The 18,968-nt window shown below is 38.1% G+C and overlaps 1 protein-coding gene and 1 long non-coding RNA gene across 7 annotated transcripts in view; one reads left to right on the forward strand and one right to left on the reverse strand.

The window, feature by feature from the left end:
• The window catches only part of MYLIP (myosin regulatory light chain interacting protein), a 100,669-nt gene that overhangs the window by 41,295 nt on the left and 40,406 nt on the right, over positions 1–18,968 (forward strand). The window lies entirely within an intron of this gene.
• The window catches only part of LOC309638869, a 344,192-nt gene that overhangs the window by 33,131 nt on the left and 292,093 nt on the right, over positions 1–18,968 (reverse strand). The gene's annotated exons all lie outside the window — the stretch shown is intronic.

Below are 18,968 nucleotides of genomic sequence, written 5' to 3' on the forward strand. Positions count from 1 at the left end.
TTCTATTTAAATGAGTTTGAGTAACATTTCATATGATTTAAAGACATTTTCATTTCTTTTTTGGTGAACTCTAAATTTCTCTAGTACTTTTTTCCACAACAGTGCTATTTAATATAATTCCAGTGATGGAAACATTCTATACCTGCACTATCTAATATAGTAGCCGCTAATCACATGTGCTGTTGAATATTTGAAATGGGGCAGGTGTAACTGAGGAATTAAATTTTTTATTTTATTTAATTTTAATTAATTTGAATTTAAATAATCACATGTGACTAGTGGCAACTGTTTTAGATTGCTCAGGTGTATCGGATTTTTAGTCTAGTCTCTCTTTTCAGAAACTCTTTATATATTAGGGGTACCGTATGGGAAAGAGAAGCAGTCCCTGACATTTGAGAGGTGGCCTGCCTCAGCTGGACCTCAATGCTGCCAGGAGTTTGCTAGGTACTGACGGCTAGATGGGTGTCCCCCGTTGGATATAAAAATCTGGTAGAGCACCAGTATGATTCAGACAAGGTCACTCTGCAACCATTATAGCAAAGCAAAACAAAACAAAACACCATTTGAGACTCTTCTAAGCACAGACAAAAACAAGGTTACTGTGTAAACCACAGAAAACAAAACAAAAAACAAACACACACACACATCTTCCTATACTGGCTAACATGGGCGACTGCTGCTTCTCTACCAATTGTGGCTTTAGCTTTGATTCATTTCTCTCGCCCTAGAGATAAGGTTTAATAAGATATTCAATAATAGATTTGCTTACTGTTTCCTGACAGCATCCAATCCAGAGCAAAGCCCTACTTCCTTGAACCCTCTACAGAGTTGCCTAACCAAAGCCCAACTCCTATAAAAAGTCATTTTTAAGACTGCCTTCCTGAATCCCACTGTGGTACCCCGTGGTGGACAGTCTCCTTTGTTACAAGGGGCTTAAATCCTAACTTGTTCATCCGCAGGTGTGTGCTTGGTGGTCTTTGGCTGGAGGGCGTTGACTACACTTTGTGATTTCAGTTGCTGTTATTCTCCCCAGTTTGTCATTTTCCATTTTACTTTACTAAAGTCGTCTTTTTTACTATGCAAATTTGTATTTTTAAGAAATAAAAAATAATTTTAATTGCTCTGGATTCCAAATCATAGCAAAGGAAAATTTCCCCACCCCCAAGCTATAAAGAAATTTATTCACATTTGCTTCTAGTACCTGTATGGTTTCATTTTTATATTTACATTTACCTGGAATATATCCAGGCATATGGTGTGAAAAAGACATTAACTTTTTCTAAATGGTCATTCAATTATCCCAGTACCACCAATAAAAATCCAACTTTTCCTCTCTATTTTGAGATGCCACCTTCACTGCATTCTACATTTCTGTACTTAATTAGGTCTATTTCTGTATTTTCTATTCTCTTCCATGGGTCTATCTGTCCATTCATGCGCAATATCACACTGTTTTAATATAGAGGCTTCATAATATGTTACTTATGGAAGGGCTAGCCCCCGTCCCTGCTCTGCATTTTGGGGTTTTCCTACTATTCTTGGGGATTTTCTTGCCCTTCTAGATGAATTTATGATCTAGTTGTCTTGTTCTAGGGAAAAACCCTAATGTTAACTTTATTGGGATTACATTAAATTTATAAACTAAATTAGTGAGAACTGGCATGTTATGGCTGTTGAGTCTTCCTACCCAAAACCATGGTGTGACTTTCCAGTTTTTCAGGTCTTCTTTTGTATCCTTAGCAGTGTTTTAGAGATGACCTCACATAAGTTCTGAGTGTTTAGGTTCATGCCTGGGTTTTTTTGTTTTTGTCTTTTTACTGTTGAAAACAGTGTCCTCTCTTCTGTTGTATCTTATATTGGATTTTAATTAGTGTATGAGAAGGTTATTGATTTTATATGTTAATTTTATAATCTGAAACTCTATTTTTATTGTTTAAGGTGGTTTTTCACTGGTTCTTTGGAATTTGCATATATGTAAAATTATGTCGCCTACAGATAGTTTTGCCTCTTCCTTTCCAATTTTTATCCTTCTAATTGCTTTTTATTGTCTAATTGTATTGGCTAGTACTTTCATCCCAGTGTAAAATAGTAGTAAAGATAATGCATCCTTGTCTTGTTAATCATGTTATTGAAAAGTTTTTAATGTTACCACATGAACTAAAATTTTGGCTTTCGATCATTAAAAGGAAGTAGTCATCAATTTCTAGTCTATTGAATACTTTTAACATGAGTGAAAGTTCATGTTATCAAATGCCTTATCTACCTCTGTGGAGATGATTATATGATCTTTCTCTTTAGCTCTCTTAATATAAAGGATTATATTATTGAATTTTCTAGTAAGGAATCACCCCTGCTTTCTCAGAATAAATCCCACTTGCTTGTTATATATTTTTAATGAGGTGATCTATTGTGTGTTTTAATATTTCATTTAAGACTTTTTCCTATGATATTCATAAGTGATATTGGTCTGGAGTCTTCTTTTTGATGCAATCTAGTGTACTTTTTAGTATAGTCTTTCCAAACCTGGATGGTACAAAAACAGCACTGGGAAACAGAATTAAAGATGAACCTAATTCCTGTAGCAACTAAAATTAAAAATGGAAAATGACACGAATGATTTCAGAAAAAAAAATCCAGATCCCCTATTTGACAGGAAAAGAGAATTTATATACCATTCATGTTTGTGAGTAAAATAATCCATTGCTACTTTAATTTTTTAACTCTCCCTGCACAGCAACTATAATTAGAAGTGAGTTCTATACACACCTTTTTTTGCAGCAACTATTGCCAAGCACATCCCCAATTTCTAAAAATGCTTTTATTCTTTAGCAGAGTAAACAGCAAAAGGTGCTTGAAGGCAAATAATAATAAATGTGCAGGGCACAGGAGCAACACACGCCCAGGGTAAATTTCTTGATGTCTAAAACCACTTGGCTTTGAAGAGAGCTAAAGAAACAACCATCTGATGTTCAGAAGTTAAGATGAAAAAGTTAAAGAGCTACCTTCCAAAAACCCATAACCCCAATCTAATCATGAGTAAAACATCAGTTGAATCCTAACTGAGGGACATTCTACAAAATTCCTGACCATCACTCCTCAAAAAACTGTCAAGGTCATCAAAAACATGGAAAGTCTGAGAAACTCTCATAGCCAAGTGGTGCCTAAGGAGTACTGAAGACTAAATGTAATATGGTGACCTAGATGGGTTACTGGCACAGAAAAAGGACTTCAGGTAAAAACTGAGAAAACATGCATAAATCATGGGCTCTATTTAATAACAATATTATTGGTTCACTAATTGTGACAAATGTGCCATACAAATGTAAGATGTTAGTAATAGAGGAAAATGGGTATGATGTACGTGGCGACTCTCTGTACTATCTTCACAATTTTTCTGTAAATCTAGAACTATGCTAAAATTAAAAGTGTATTTTTAAAAAGTTAAAGGAGCTTAAAATATAATACAGGTGCACCTTTTCTCCAGATGCCAAAAAATATAGAATTAGACCAACACATACCTGCAGAGGTGCTCAACATCACTAATCAGGGAAATGCAAATCAAAGCAACAGTGAGATATCGCCTCACACCTGTTAGAATGGCCATCATCAAAAAGACAAGTGATAAATGTTGGTGAGGATGTGAAGAAAAGGGATGCAAATTAGTAATAACCACTATGGACAACATTATGGAGGTTCCTCCAAAAATTAAAAATAGAACTACCATATGATCCAGCAATTCCACTTCTGGTTATGTATCCAAAAGAAATTAAAACAGAATCTCAAAGAGGTATCTGCACTCACATGTTCATTGCAGCATTATTCTTAATAGCCAAGATACAGAAACAACCTAAGTGTCCATCAATGGACGAATGGATAAAGAAGATGTGGTATACATATATATACAATAGAATATTATTCAGCCATGACAAAGAAGGCAATCCTGCCATTTGCAACAACATGGATGGACCTTGAGAGCAATATGCTAAGTGAAATAAGCCAGACAGAGAAAGGCAAAATAAATAGCATCACTTGTATGTGGAATCTTAAAAAAAACAAAAAAACAAAAAACCTCATCTAAACAGAGAACAGATTGGTGGTTGCCAGAGGGGGGGACTGGGGTGGGAGAAATGGGTGAAGGTGGTCAAAAGTTACAAACTTCCAGTTATAAGATAAATAAGTTCTGGGGATGTAATGTACAGCATGGTGACTACAGTTAATAATACTGTACTGTATATTTGAAAGTTACTGAGAGAATAGATCTTAAAAGTTCTCATCACAAGAAAAGAAAATTGACAACTATGTGTGGTGATGGATGTTAACTAACTTTGCTGTGGTGATCATTTTACAGTATACACAGGTATCAAATCATTATGTTGTATGCCTTAAACTGATACAAGCTTGTATGTTCATTATACCACAAAAAAACTGGAAAAAATGTAGAACTGTATTCTTGAATTCCCTATCAGTTTTTTCAAACTACCCACGAGTGTCAACTCAATTTGCAGTTTGCTTTTTCACTCAGAAGTATATTTAAGCTTGTTTTGGTGAAGACGAATGGTGGGTGGAGTGAAATGGGGAAGTGTTTTGGAAGAAAATCAAGATGCAGAATCAGAGTCCCAGGAGGGACAGACCCACTACCTTCCTTTCACGAGCATTTGCTGGTGGACAGTCTTCTTTTCTTTTCTCTGATCCTTTTCTGTCTCTCCTTTCTTTTTTTTCTTTTTTTATTTTTTATTTTATTTTTTTTTTTATTTTATTTTATTTTATTTTTTTAAATTTATTTATTTTTGGCTGTGTTGGGTCTTCGTTTCTGTGCGAGGGCTTTCTCTAGTTGCGGCAAGCAGAGGCCACTCTTCATCGCGGTGTGCGGGCCTTTCACTGTCGTGGCCTCTCCCGTTGTGGGGCACAGGCTCCAGACGCGCAGGCTCAGTAGTTGTGGCTCACGGGCCCAGTAGCTCCGCGGCATGTGGGATTTTCCCGGACCAGGGCTCGAACCCGTGTCCCCTGCATTGGCAGGCAGATTCTCAACCACTGCGCCATCAGGGAAGCCCTCTTTTTTTATTTTTTTATTTTTATTTTTTTTATCTTTTTTTTTTTTAACATCTTTATTGAAGTATAATTGCCTTACAATGGTGTGTTAGCTTCTGCTTTATAACAAAGTGAATCAGTTATACACATTCTTTTTTTTATTTTGAGGGCTTGGTGGGTCAAGCCTTCAAAGGAAAACAGAAACAATACCACCTTGAGGCCTCTCTAGCTCCTGGTGGTGAAAACGTGGGAGGCTGCCTTGTGGTCAGTCTGGTGGCTCCAGACTTTTTGGGTTCCTGTTTATTATTGGCTCTTTCTTGTTGTCCACAGTCTGTCCCAGAAAACGTCTCAGCTCAATCCTTAACCCTGGTCTCTGGGTCAGTATTTTCCAAGAGGCTTAGCTTTGATTGCCCAACATAGAGATAAAGCTCTCTTGTTCTTTTGGAAGCAGCCTGGAGTCACCACCCAGAAGATGTAACTGAATCTTCCTCAAGATGTCTATAAAGAGGAACCAGGCCCAATTCCTCAGATGCATTTTAAAGACATGCAGGTCATTTTTGCTCTGTTCTATGAGCCGTTTAAGGATGTGGTGCTCGTTCAGGAAACCTGGGACAAAATCCATTGCAAAAGAGTTCATTATTTCAACCAGGAAGCAAACTATTCTGAGTTTTGTGACATATCAATGTACACGAGTCAAAAGACACAAACATGAGGCAGACCTAGATGTCACCAATGGCGGCTGTTGTCCAAACAGCTGTGGGGACTGGGGCATGGCCGGCTGCCCGGGACAGCTGTACATTTCAGTGCACTGGGGATCTGAACCTTGGCCTTAGAGTGTCCTTACTGCAGTGAGTTCCCTTTCCGTTGTGTTCAGATTCTCTTCAGTTCTTTCGTATATTTTCTATGAGTAGAATGAAAAAAGGACTGTTTGTGGTTTGATTCTGGTGCAAGACAGGGAACTTGTTTGAATTAACACACAAATGATTTTAAAAGGAGGATATTCTCCTAGTCTTTTGGGGATACTTACCCAACGCTGTCAGGCTTTTAGAGAGGGCAGCTCTGTTGTTCAAAAGATCACAGCATGATATAATGGGTTTTTGCCTATAACATTTTATTATGGAATATTGCAAATATATACAAAAGTAGAGACAACTGTACATACAAAGAATCCCCAACCTCAACAATTATCCCCTTAAGGCCAATCTCATTGGACATATACGTCCAATCACTCCCTGAACACCTTCCTCCCTCCACCTGCCCCAGTAATTTGAAGCAAATCCAACACTTTAATCTCCTCTAGAAAGATTCACACCTCTAAAAGAGTAGGACTCGTTTTCAAAACATAACCACTATTCTGTTATCACATCTCACAGATGGACAGTAATTCCTTAATACGTTCAAATATCCACTCAGTGTTCACGTTTGCCCATTGCCTCATAAATATTTTTTGAATGATTTACTCATCTATTTTCTTTCTTTTATTTTATTTTATTTATTTTTTTATACAGCAGGTGTTATTAGTCATCAATTTTATACACATCAGTGTATACATGTCAATCCCAATCGCCCAATTCATCACACCACCACCCCCCCCCCACACACACACCCCCCGCCGCTTTCTCCCCTTGGTGTCCATACGTTTGCTCTCTACATCTGTGTCTCAATTTCTGCCCTGCAAACCGGTTCATCTGTACCATTTTCTAGGTTCCACATATATGCGTTAATATACAATATTTGTTTTTCTCTTTCTGACTTACTTCACTCTGTATGACAGTCTCTAGATGCATCCACGTCTCTACAAATGACCCAATTTCATTCCTTTTTATGGCTGAGTAATATTCCATTGTATATATGTACCACCTCTTCTTTATCCATTCGTCTGTCAATGGGCATTTAGGTTGCTTCCATGACCTGGCTATTGTAAATAGGGCTGCAATGAACATTCGGGTGCATGTGTCTTTTTGAATTATGGTGTTCTCTGGGTATAGGCCCAGTAGTGGGATTGCTGGGTCATACGGTAATTCTATTTTTAGTTTTTTAAGGAACCTCCATACTGTTCTCCACAGTGACTGTATTAATTTACATTCCCACAAACAGTGCAAGAGGGTTCCCTTTTCTCCACACCCTCTCCAGCATTTGTTGTTTGTAGATTTTCGGATGATGCCCATTCTAACTGGTGTGAGGTGATACCTCATTGTAGTTTTGATTTGCATTTCTCTAATAATGAGTGATGTTGGGCAGCTTTTCATGTGCCTCTTGGCCATTGCTATGTCTTCTTTGGAGAAATGTCTATTTAGGTCTTCTACCCATTTTTGGATTGGGTTGTTTGTTTTTTTAATATTGAGCAGCATGAGCTGTTTATATATTTTGGAGATTAATCCTTTGTTCATTGATTCGTTTGCAAATATTTTCTCCCATTCTGAGAGGTGTCTTTTCGTCTTGTTTATGGTTTGCTTTGCTGTGCAAAAGCTTTGAAGTTTCATTAGGTCCCATTTGTTTATTTTTGTTTTTATTTCCATTACTCTAGGAGGTGGATCAAAAAAGATCTTGCTGTGATTTATGTCAGAGAGTGTTCTTCGTATGATTTCCTCTAAGAGTTTTAGAGTGTCCAGTCTTACATTTAGGTCTCTAATCCATTTTGAGTTTATTTTTGTGTATGGTGTTAGGGAGTGTTCTAATTTCATTCTTTTACATGTAGCTGTCCAGTTTTCCCAGCACCACTTATTGAAGAGACTGTCTTTTCTCCATTGTATATCCTTGCCTCCTTTGTCATAGATTAGTTGACCATAGGTGCGTGGGTTTATCTCTGGGCTTTCTATCTCGTTCCATTGATCTATGTTTCTGTTTTTGTGCCAGTACCATATTGTCTTGATTACTGTAGCTTTGTAGTATAGTCTGAAGTCAGGGAGTCTGATTCCTCCAGCTCTGTTTTTTCCCCTCAAGACTGCTTTGGCTATTCGAGGTATTTTGTGTCTCCATACAAATTTTAAGATTCTTTGTTCTAGTTCTGTAAAAAATGCCACTGGTAATTTGATAGGGATTGCATTGAATCTGTAGATTGCTTTGGGTAGTATAGTCATTTTCACAATATTGATTCTTCCAATTCAAGAACATGGTATATCTCTCCATCTGTTGGTATCATCTTTAATTCCTTTCATCAGTGTCTTATAGTTTTCTGCATACAGGTCTTTTGTCTCCCTAGGTAGGTTTATTCCTAAGTATTTTATTCTTTTTATTGCAATGGTAAATGGGAGTGTTTCCTTAATTTCTCTTTCAGATTTTTCATCATTAGTGTATAGGAATGAAAGAGATTTCTGTGCATTAATTTTGTGTCCTGCAACTTTACCAAATTCATTGATTAGCTCTAGTAGTTTTCTGGTGGCATCTTTAGGATTCTCTTTGTATAGTATCATGTCATCTGCAAACAGTGACAGTTTTACTTCTTCTTTTCCAATTTGTATTCCTTTTTCTTCTCTGATTGCCGTGGCTAGGACTTCCAAAACTATGTTGAATAATAGTGGTGAGAGTGGACATCCTTGTCTTGTTCCTCATCTTAGAGGAAATGCTTTCAGTGTTTCACCATTGAGAATGATGTTTGCTGTGGGTTTGTCATATATGGCCTTTATTATGTTGAGGTAGGTTCCCTCTATGCCCATTTTCTGGAGAGTTTTTATCATAAATGGGTGTTGAATTTTGTCAAAAGCTTTTCCTGCATCTATTGAGATGATCATATGGTTTTTATCCTTCAATTTGTTAATATGGTGTATCACATTGACTGATTTGTGTATATTAAAGAATCCTTGCATTCCTGGAATAAATCCCACTTGATCAAGGTGTATGATCCTTTTAATATGTTTTTGGATTCTGTTTGCTAGTATTTTGTTGAGGATTTTTGCATCTATATTCATCAGTGATATTGGTCTGTAATTTTCTTTTTTTATAGTATCTTTGTCTGGTTTTGGTATCAGGGTGATGATGGCCTCATAGAATGAGTTTGGGAGTGTTCCTTCCTCTGCAATTTTTTGGAAGAGTTTGAGAAGGATGGGTGTTAGCTCTTCTCTAAATGTTTGATAGAATTCACCTGTGAAGCCATCTGGTCCTGGACTTTTGTTTGTTGCAAGATTTTTAATCACAGTTTTAATTTCATTGCTTGTGATTGCTCTGTTCATATTTTCTATTTCTTCCTGGTTCAGTCTTGGAAGGTAATACCTTTCTAAGAATTTGTCCATTTCTTCCAGGTTGTCCATTTTATTGGCATAGAGTTGCTTGTAGTAGTCTCTTAGGATGCTTTGTATTTCTGCAGTGTCTGTTATAACTTCTCCTTTTTCATTTCTAATTTTATTGATTTGAGTCCTCTCCCTCTTTTTCTTGAGGAGTCTGGCTAATGATTTATCAATTTTGTTTATCTTCTCAAAGAACCAGCTTTTAGTTTTATTGATCTTTGCTATTGTTTTCTTTGTTTCTATTTCATTTATTTCCTCTCTGATCTTGATGATTTCTTTCCTTCTGCTAACTTTGGGTTTTGTTTGTTCTTCTTTCTCTAGTTCCTTTAGGTGTAAGGTTAGATTGTTTATTTGAGATTTTTCTTGTTTCTTGAGGTAGGCTTGTATAGCTATAAACTTCCCTCTTAGAACTGCTTTTGCTGCATCCCATAGGTTTTGGATCATCGTGTTTTCATTGTCATTTGTCTCTAGGTATTTTTTTATTTCCTCTTTGATTTCTTCAGTGATCTCTTGGTTATTTAGTAACATATTGTTTACCTTCCATGTGTTTGTGTTTTTTACGTTTTTTTCCCTGTAATTGATTTCTAATCTCATAGTGTTGTGGTCAAAAAAGATGCTTGATATGATTTCAATCTTCTTAAATTTACTGAGGCTTGATTTGTGACCCAAGATGTGATCTATCCTGGAGAATGTTCCGTGCACACTTGAGAAGAAAGTGTAATCTGCTGTTTTCGGATGGAATGTCCTATAAATATCAATTAAATCTATGTGGTCTATTGTGTCATTTAAAGCTTCTCTTTCCTTATTAATTTTCTGTTTGGATGATCTGTGCATTGGTGTAAGTGAGGTGTTAAAGTCCCCCACTGTTATTGTGTTACTGTCGATTTCCTCTTTTATAGCTGTTAGCAGTTGCCTTATGTATTAAGGTGCTTCTATGTTGGATGCATATATATTTATAATTGTTATTTCTTCTTCTTGGATTGATCCCTTGATCATATGTAGTGTCCTTCCTTGTCTCTTGTAACATTCTTTATTTTAAGGTCTATTTTATCTGATATGAGTATTGCTACTCCAGCTTTCTTTTGATTTCCATTTGCATGGAGTATCTTTTTCCATCCTCTCACTTTCAGTCTGTATGTGTCCCTAGGTCTGAAGTGGGTCTGTTGTAGACAGTGTATATATGGGTCTTGTTTTTGTATCCATTCATCAATCCTGTGTCTTTTGCTTGGAGCATTTAATCCATTCACGTTTAAGGTAGTTATCGATATGTATGTTTCTATTACCATTTTCCTAATTGTTTTGGGTTTGTTTTGGTAGGTCCTTTTCTTCTCTTGTGTTTCTCACTTAGAGAAATTCCTTTAGCGTTTGTTGTAGAGCTGGTTTGGTGGTGCTGAATTCTCTTAGCTTTTGCTTGTCTGTAAAGTTTTTGATTTCTCCATCTAATCTGAATGAGATCCTTGCTGGGTAGAGTAATCTTGGTTGTAGTTTCTTCCCTTTCATCACTTTAAATATATCATGCCACTCCCTTCTGGCTTGTAGAGTTTCTGCTGAGAAATCAGCTGTTAACCTTATGGGAGTTCCCTTGTATGTTATTTGTCGTTTTTCCCTTGCTGCTTTCAATAATTTTTCTTTGTCTTTAATTTTTGCCAATTTGATTACTATGTGTCTCAGCATGTTTCTCCTTGGGTTTATCCTGTATGGGACTCGCTGTGCTTCCTGGACTTGGGTGGCTATTTCCTTTCCCATGTTAGGGAAGTTTTCGACTTTAATATCTTCAAATAATTTCTCTGTTCCTTTCTCTGTCTCTTCTCCTTCTGGGACCCCTATAATGTGAATGTTGTTGCATTTAATGTTGTCCCAGAGGTCTCTTAGGCTGTCTTCATTTCTTTTCATTCTTTTGTCTTTATTCTGTTCCACAGCAGTGAATTCTACCATTCTGTCTTCCAGGTCACTTATCCGTTCTTCTGCCTCAGTTATTCTGCTATTGATTCCTTCTAGTATATTTTTCATTTCAGTTATTGTATTGTTCATCTCTGTTTGTTTGTTCTTTAATTCTTCTAGATCTTTGTTAAACATTTCTTGCCTCTTCTCGGTCTTTGCCTCCATTCTTTTTCCGAGGACCTGAATCATCCTCACTATCATTATTCTGAATTCTTTTTCTGGAAGGTTGCCTATCTCCACTTCATTTAGTTGTTTTTCTGGGGTTTTATTTTGTTCCTTCATCTGGTGCATACCCCTCTGCCTTTTCATGTTGTCTATCTTTCTGTGAATGTGGTTTTTGTTACACAGGCTGCAGGATTGTAGTTCTTCTTGCTTCTGCTGTCTGCCCTCTGGTGGATGAAGGTATCTAAGAGGCTTGTGGGCGTTTCCTGTTTCCCTGCTAGTGTTGGAGGGTCTCCTGCAGAGGTGGGGGGTAGCTCTCTACTCATTTATTTTCATATTTTGTTTTAATCTGGATCAAAATAAGATCCATACATTGCAATTGTTTGACATGTCTCTTAAGTCCCTTTGATGTATAAAATTCTCTCTTTGTACCCTCTTGCATGGGCACAACTTTTTTCTAAGAGAAACCTGATCATCTCTTCACAATCTGGACTAGCCGGAATTTTTCTACAGTCTAGATTTTGCTGTCTATATCCTCTTGACATTGTTTAACATTTTACTCCATCCCCTCACAGACCCCCCACTCCCTCCCCACCACACACCTGTTTTTTCTTTTTAAACTTGGATTTGGTGAAGTAAGGCTCTTGAGCTGAAACTCAGGGACAACAGATGGCACTGAATATGTTCTCCTTTTGAGAAGGTGACTGTCTCTGGTGTTGGGAGGTGTTTCACTTTTTTCCCACAGACCCCAGCAGTCCACCAGGTCACCCCCTAATTTGTCTGGAGGGTTGAAAGGATAGCAGTAAATCCCAGAACACAAGCAAACCTGCCTATTTATTTTCTAGAGTTTTAAATAAAAGCACCCAAGTCCTGAGTTTCAAGCAAGCAGCATTTGTCTACACAAAGTGTACTCTTCTTTACAGCAGCTTTTGGTTTCTTTTAAATAACCTATTTTTACTCACTTACCCCACCCCACTCCTGCATGCCATCTGTCTAGCCCCAAGGGGAAAAAAAAGGAGAGAAGAAAAGTTGAAATTTTTAGTGTGTTGCCACCTGAGTCCATTTAGGTTACTTCACACAAACTTAACACAAACAACCTGTAATGTTGATCCTAAAACGGCACAACAGACTCCTTCAAAACTCCATGCCCCTCTTTTCCTTTCCCTTCCTGCCCCACCTCCCCCTCAATCCCCAAATGGTTTCATGAAAGAGCAATGGACCAGCATTGTTGAGAAGGAAATGCTGAGCTCTCTCCCAACTTGAGATTTGATTCAGATCCTTGGTCCACACTCCCTGACCTGTTAGAACACTGACCTCAGAAATTAAGGACTGCTGTCCAAACACTCAAGGTTTCCTTCCCATCACAGAACTGATTATCAGTTCAGTTCTCTAAATCTCTAGAGAGTTCATTTTTTCTTCCTTCTTAAGCAAGGTCTGGCTGGAAGAGGAGCTTTTCTAGAACACTTGGCAGAGCCTTTGGTTATGCTCACTGCAAAACAGGCTTAACTAAGTCCTTTCCAAGGGGGCCTTCTGTGCCCCCCCCAGGGGACTTTGCTCTTACTCCCCACCTTCCTCAACACCCAGCGTCTCTACTCTGCCTCCCCAGTGGGTTAAAGATTCTTGGTTAGTCAAAGGAAAAGAGTAGTTGGTCAAGGAACCTGCCCCCACGGTATTACTTCTAAAACAAAGGGCATTTCTTGAGTTAGAATGGGAGAGATAAAAGAAATGTGTTTCTACTAAGATCTGCTAGTTCAGGGGAGTTGGTTCAATGAGGGGTGTGATTACCCACCCCAGCCTGCCTTTGTGCTGAGGATTCCATGACCTTTGTGGTCAAAGCCGTGACTCCAGGTAAAATGTAAATGCCTCAGATAGTACAGTGGTGAATGGTGTACATGATCTGGAATCTTAAAAACCTGGAATCAAATTCTACCTCTGCCATTTATGACATTTCCTACTTTGGGCAACTTTACCTCTCAAAGCATCAGATTTCTCATCTGTCAATCAGGAAATTGAAATATAGACTTTATAGGGTTGTTGTCAGGATAAAAATGAGATAGCATCTCCAACCTACATCAATAATATTAGATCCCGAACTTTCCTCCCTTCCCCCACCGCCAAGGGGTAATAGAGTAAGCTATTTATGAGTCAATAAGATGAATTAGTCTGCCTTTGCTTTTCCAACTATAGCAAAGCTGATATGAAATAAATAACAGGTTTTGTCAAGGGAAAAGGCTGTGGAGACAGAACTACAGGGTAGGCACTCCCTGTGTTTATAGAAAATTTTTAAATGGTAGATGACAAGAAGAAACTAGAAAATGTAAGAGCAGAGAGAAGTGCATCAAAGGGGAGACAGGTGAACCCCAAAGGTACATGTCCTCTGTGTTGACAGTTTTGTCCGTTGCTAGTTCTGATTTCATACCACATGTCTACTTTTTTGGAGACTTTAAAAATTACACACAAGCCAGAAAGAAAAAATACTCTGGTTGATATATTGCTGCCATAAAGACAATTTAAAATAGAGGTTTAAAGATTTCAGCTAATTTTCCTAGGCAAATGAATCTTTCATATAACAAATGGTACCATCAAAATCTTATAGGTTGAATTGGAATATCTATACATGGTTTTCTCCAGGGAAAACAAGTTATCTCTTCCAAAGGACCCAGTCAAACATCTTTGAGAAGGAGTCATCCCATCCCCGAAGATATGTAAAGTTGCACCCCTCAGGCAACTAGGAGAGAAGGGAATTAACCTAAATTTATTTTCATGAAAGTAGAAATATGCTGGAATCCAGTTTTACTGAAATGGTTGAAATGTACCATTTAGTTTATGTAGTCTCATTAGAGCTGTAGACTGGTTTTATAAAACATACATATGGAGCCTATAACACATTCTCTATTTTCCTCATCAGCAAAAGGAAGTAAGAACAAAATTGAATGCCTCTTATGAACTCGATTCTTCATACAACAGTATGGAGTTGGATTGTTGTAAGAATCCCGTTTTTCAGCCAAGGAATCTTATGTCCAAGAGTTACTTGCCTGAGGTCAGTAAGTTAGTACAGATTAACCAGGAGTCCAACTTTAGTCTGCCAGTTCCAAAGTCCATGCTCTTTTTGTTGCCACACTCTGCTTTGCTCTGACAACAAATGAACAACATACAAGAAAGTTCTTAGTAGGCACTTAGTAAATGTTAACTTCTCTAAATCCTCCCTTTCCTTCTTCAAAACTTGTATGCAGCTCATCATATTAGTGACTGGTCCCTACCATAATTTAAGGACCAGAGGACTTCCCTGGTGGTCCAGTGGTTAGGACTCTGGGACTCTGTGCTTTCATTGCTGAGGATGCGAGTTCAATCCCTGGCCCGGGAGCTAAGATCCCGCAAGCCGCAAGGTGCAGCCAAAAAAAGAATTAAGGACCAGGAGTTCTAAGAGCTTCCCCCTGCAGGGGTACAGAGTAAAAGAGGGTCAAGGCAGTTTCTGCCTTGACACACCGACAGACACACACAGACACAAATACACAAACAAAAAATACACAGACACACCGACAGACACACACACACAAATACACAAACAAAAAATAGAACACACACAGAATTCAGGATTAAAGGCTAAATGGAAATAAGCTACATCTAATAGGTCTATATTAAAGGGGGGGTAAGTATTATAGACGCCCCCCCCCCAATAGTAAGTAGATGTAGTTAGAGAACTGAAATTATGGAAGCAGATGATTGTTTGGGAGGAACAGAGAAAATCTAGAAGAGTTGTTATTTTTGTAAGGACAGCAGCCTGGCCAGCAAATCCCAGCAGAGGGCTTTGGATATAGTAGTGCTCAAAAAAACATGTGTTGAATGACTCATTGAATTTGGCCATTCTATTAGCAGTTATAGCTTGCCATGCATACAATTAATTTGTCTACAGCTATGGTTTTCTAGAATGAAGTTGGCTGAAATTAATACATAGAGCTGTGGTCTAGTTAACAAATAAGTTTAGCAGGTGAATCCTGGTACTCAGTGTAGGATGTTCATGTCCTAATTCCTGAGGGGAACAGGAGTCTATCAAAAGCCCTGGGTCAGGTCCTTCCCAGCACATAGCTTAAGACTCACTGAGAAGTGATATTCAGAGCCTGGCCACCAGAGTAAGAGATGAATGTGAAAGATGGTCTGTAGATCTTCACAACATACCTAGGGCCGTGTCTTGCAATTGGTGTCCTGGGACAGGCTGAGCCCTAGAAGGACCAGGTTGGTTATGTCTCGTCCTTTCCTAAAATAAAGTTGAAGAACAAATGGGGACACAAGTGTCTGCAAACTACTATTCTCAAGTGTTCTTTGCAATACTTATTTTTTGAACTCAAGATATGCTTCTTAAGCATGTTTTTCTTCCTAAATTTTAAAAAAGTATATTCTGTAAGAAATGGAGCCTATACGCTTGTTTCCTGTACTCATCAAACTGATGCCCAGTTAATGGGATTTGATGACCAAATATCTTTCCATTAAAAACAGGAAAATATCTTTCGTTCACTGTAAACAGATTAAAACTCGAAGACGTTTGAATCTGGTTTGAAATGTGTTTCCATAAAGCTTCAAGTGAGATCTCTAAACTAAAAAAAGCATTTTCTAAGCCTTGCTCTCATTTTCATGCTTGGCTTTCAGAGCTCCTTGATGTGCACAATACACATTCTTCTGAGAATCAGGGAGAAAAAAGGTAATACTGAAACCACAAGACAACAGTCAACCTCATCCAAGTCCTGTCAATTAACTCTTTAAGACCCTACAGAGCAATTCGATGACTAGCTATTCAATCTGGTCATAAAAAATGGTTGGAACTTTTACCACCACCTAGAGGTCATTGAACTGAACTGCAAAAACAAGGGGAAAATGTTATTGAAGTGACTGTAAAGTCCCATGCATATTATGGTGTTTCCATTACCGTATTGAACTGACATAATATTAGCTCCCTGAGAGAAACAGATGATCCTCAGAAAATAGATAGTTTCCAGCCTCCTGAACATAAAGTAGGTCAAGGAATGGGGAAGACCATCTGGAAAAAGAGGTTGTTCCAAAAATATTCCTGACTTAGTTTAAGTTGCCACTTCCTGTACCAGCAATTATATTTTGAAGAACATATGTTCAACACGTGCTCCAGAGTGGCAGCCATTAATACCATCATCTTGCTTCCTGGAGAAGGATGGCGTAAGGGGCAAACAGAAATGAATATGTTGGAATCCAGCCTTTTTGTGGTTGTAGAATCCTACCATACTGTTCTTTATATCCTAGAACCTAGACTCCTTGTTCATTCTTGATTTATTTAGGCAAGATCAGAAGAAGCAAATTTAATATGTATCCCATGATTTTATTCCCTTGAAAAAAGAATCATTTTCTTTTAATGTTTACGGAACAGATCAAAAACGTCCCATCTGAGACACTTGAGAGAAGGAAAAGGAAAAAGAAAAAGAATAAGAAAGGGTCTCTTTTTCCTCCGCATACTACTTTAAAAGAAATATGTCTTCTATGACTCAGACTTTGCCTCTCAGTAAGGGTCTCAGTCCATTTTGTATCTATACAACCAGGTTGCTGGTGACTCTGAAACCACCTTAGGTCTACTCTGGATTTGGGTGGACTTCTCTGTGGAACACCAGCAGAAAGTTTGGATGTGAGCTATTGGATACCAAGACCCTTCCCACAACCAAACAGACCTTCTGGTGGAGGTTCTGGAATTGGCTATTTCTATATTGGGTTTTAGAACCTGTGGCCAATGGAGCGGATTGTTATTTCGTCTGTAGGGAATCTCACCAATGCATAACTACTTAATAAGTGACCACCAGGATCCTCCCTGGAGACCAGGGAAGCCTGTGGATACCTCCCCTGCCCTCTCCCTCTTGCCCTTTCCAAGTCATCAGTATCTCCCTGGAAGGAGTTTGTACACATGTCTGGTGCCCCAGGTTTTGTGGCTGCTGCCCAAGGAATGGGCCCTTGTATTGCCTGGCTCTGATAGCCAAAATGGCTTGCGTTTATAAATCCCACAGGACTACAGAAAACAAAGAAGCAGTTCTTAACAGGCACAGGAGCACTACACCATATGGCTATCCACCTGGATGAAGCCCAGAAAGAGCAAGCAAAAATGCCCATCTCCCAGTTTCTCCCTAGAAGATGCTTAACTACATGCTTTCCCAGCTGCTCTCTGAAAGTCTGAGTTCCAGTCAACCTGGATCTAGGTGCTGACTGCCATTCTCCCCTTTGGGACAGTCACAGATCTTGGCATACCCTAAACTACTGGGAGGCACCAAGAATAAAGAAGGCAGCTTGAACAATCACAAAGATTTGAGAGAAAACCAAGAGCTTGGGCCAAGTTGATTGATGAGGTTCACCTTCTATACAAAACCACTCTGTCAAGGCTGAGAGCGGTAGCTTTTATCTAATGCACAGAAGCCAACACAGAGAATTGAGGAAAATAAACCGAGGAATATGTTCCAAACAAAAGAACAAGATAAAACTCCAGAAGCAGACCTTAATGAAACAGAGATCATTGACTTACCTGAAAGTTCAAAATAATGGTCATAAAGATGCTCACCATGGTCAGGAAAATAATGCATGAACAAGAAAAGAATTTCAACAAAGAGACAAAATATTAAAAAGTACCAAACGGAAATCACAGAGCTGACAGATAAAATCGTTGAACTGGAAAATTCAATAGAGGGGTTCAATAGCAAACTAGATCAAGAAGAAAGGATCAGTAAAGTTGAAGACAGGGCAGTGGAATTCATCCAGTCAGAGAAGCAAAAAGTAAAAAGAATTAAAAAGGGAAGAAAGCTTAAGGGACTTATGGGACACCATCAAGCAGACCAATATATACACTATAGAGGTCCCAGAGGAGAAGAAAGAGAGAAAGGGGCAGAAAGCTTATTCAAAGGAGTAATGGCTGAAAACTTCCCTACCTGGTGAAAGAAGTAGGCATCCAGATCCAGGAAACCCAGAGAGTTTCATACACGATGAATCCTAACAGACCCACACCTAGACATATTATAATTAAATTGTCAAAAGTTAAAGACAAGGAAAGAATTTTAAAAACAGAAAGAAAAAAGCAACTTATTACATACATGGGAACCCTCATAAGACTATCAGCAGATTTTTCATCAGCAACTTTACAGACCAGAAGGAAGTGGTGAGATATATTCAAAGTGCTGAAGGAAAAAAACCCCGCCAACCGAGAATATACTATCAGACAAGGCTGTCCTTCAGAATTGAAGGAGTGATAAAGAGTTTTCCAGACAAGCAAAAGCTAAAGACAAGTTCATCACCATTAGACTGGCCTTAAAAGAAATTGTTAAAGGGAGTTCTTCAAGCTGAAACAAAGATGCTAATTAGTTACAGGAAAACATATCAAAGTATATAACTCATCAGTAGAGATAAATATATAGTTAAGTCCTGAATACTCTAATGTCATAATGGTGGTAAGTAGATCACTTATAACCCTAGAATGAAGGTTAAAAGACAAAAGTATTAAAAATAATTAGAACTACAATATAATTTGTTAATGGACATACAGTGTAAAAAAAGATGTCAATTGTGACATCAAAATCATAAAATGGGGGGCAGTATATATATGTAAAACTTTGTATATGT

The sequence above is a fragment of the Balaenoptera physalus genome (genome assembly GCF_965194825.1).
Source record: "Balaenoptera physalus genome assembly, chromosome: 11".
In the NCBI taxonomy this organism is placed as follows: Eukaryota; Metazoa; Chordata; class Mammalia; order Artiodactyla; family Balaenopteridae; genus Balaenoptera; species Balaenoptera physalus.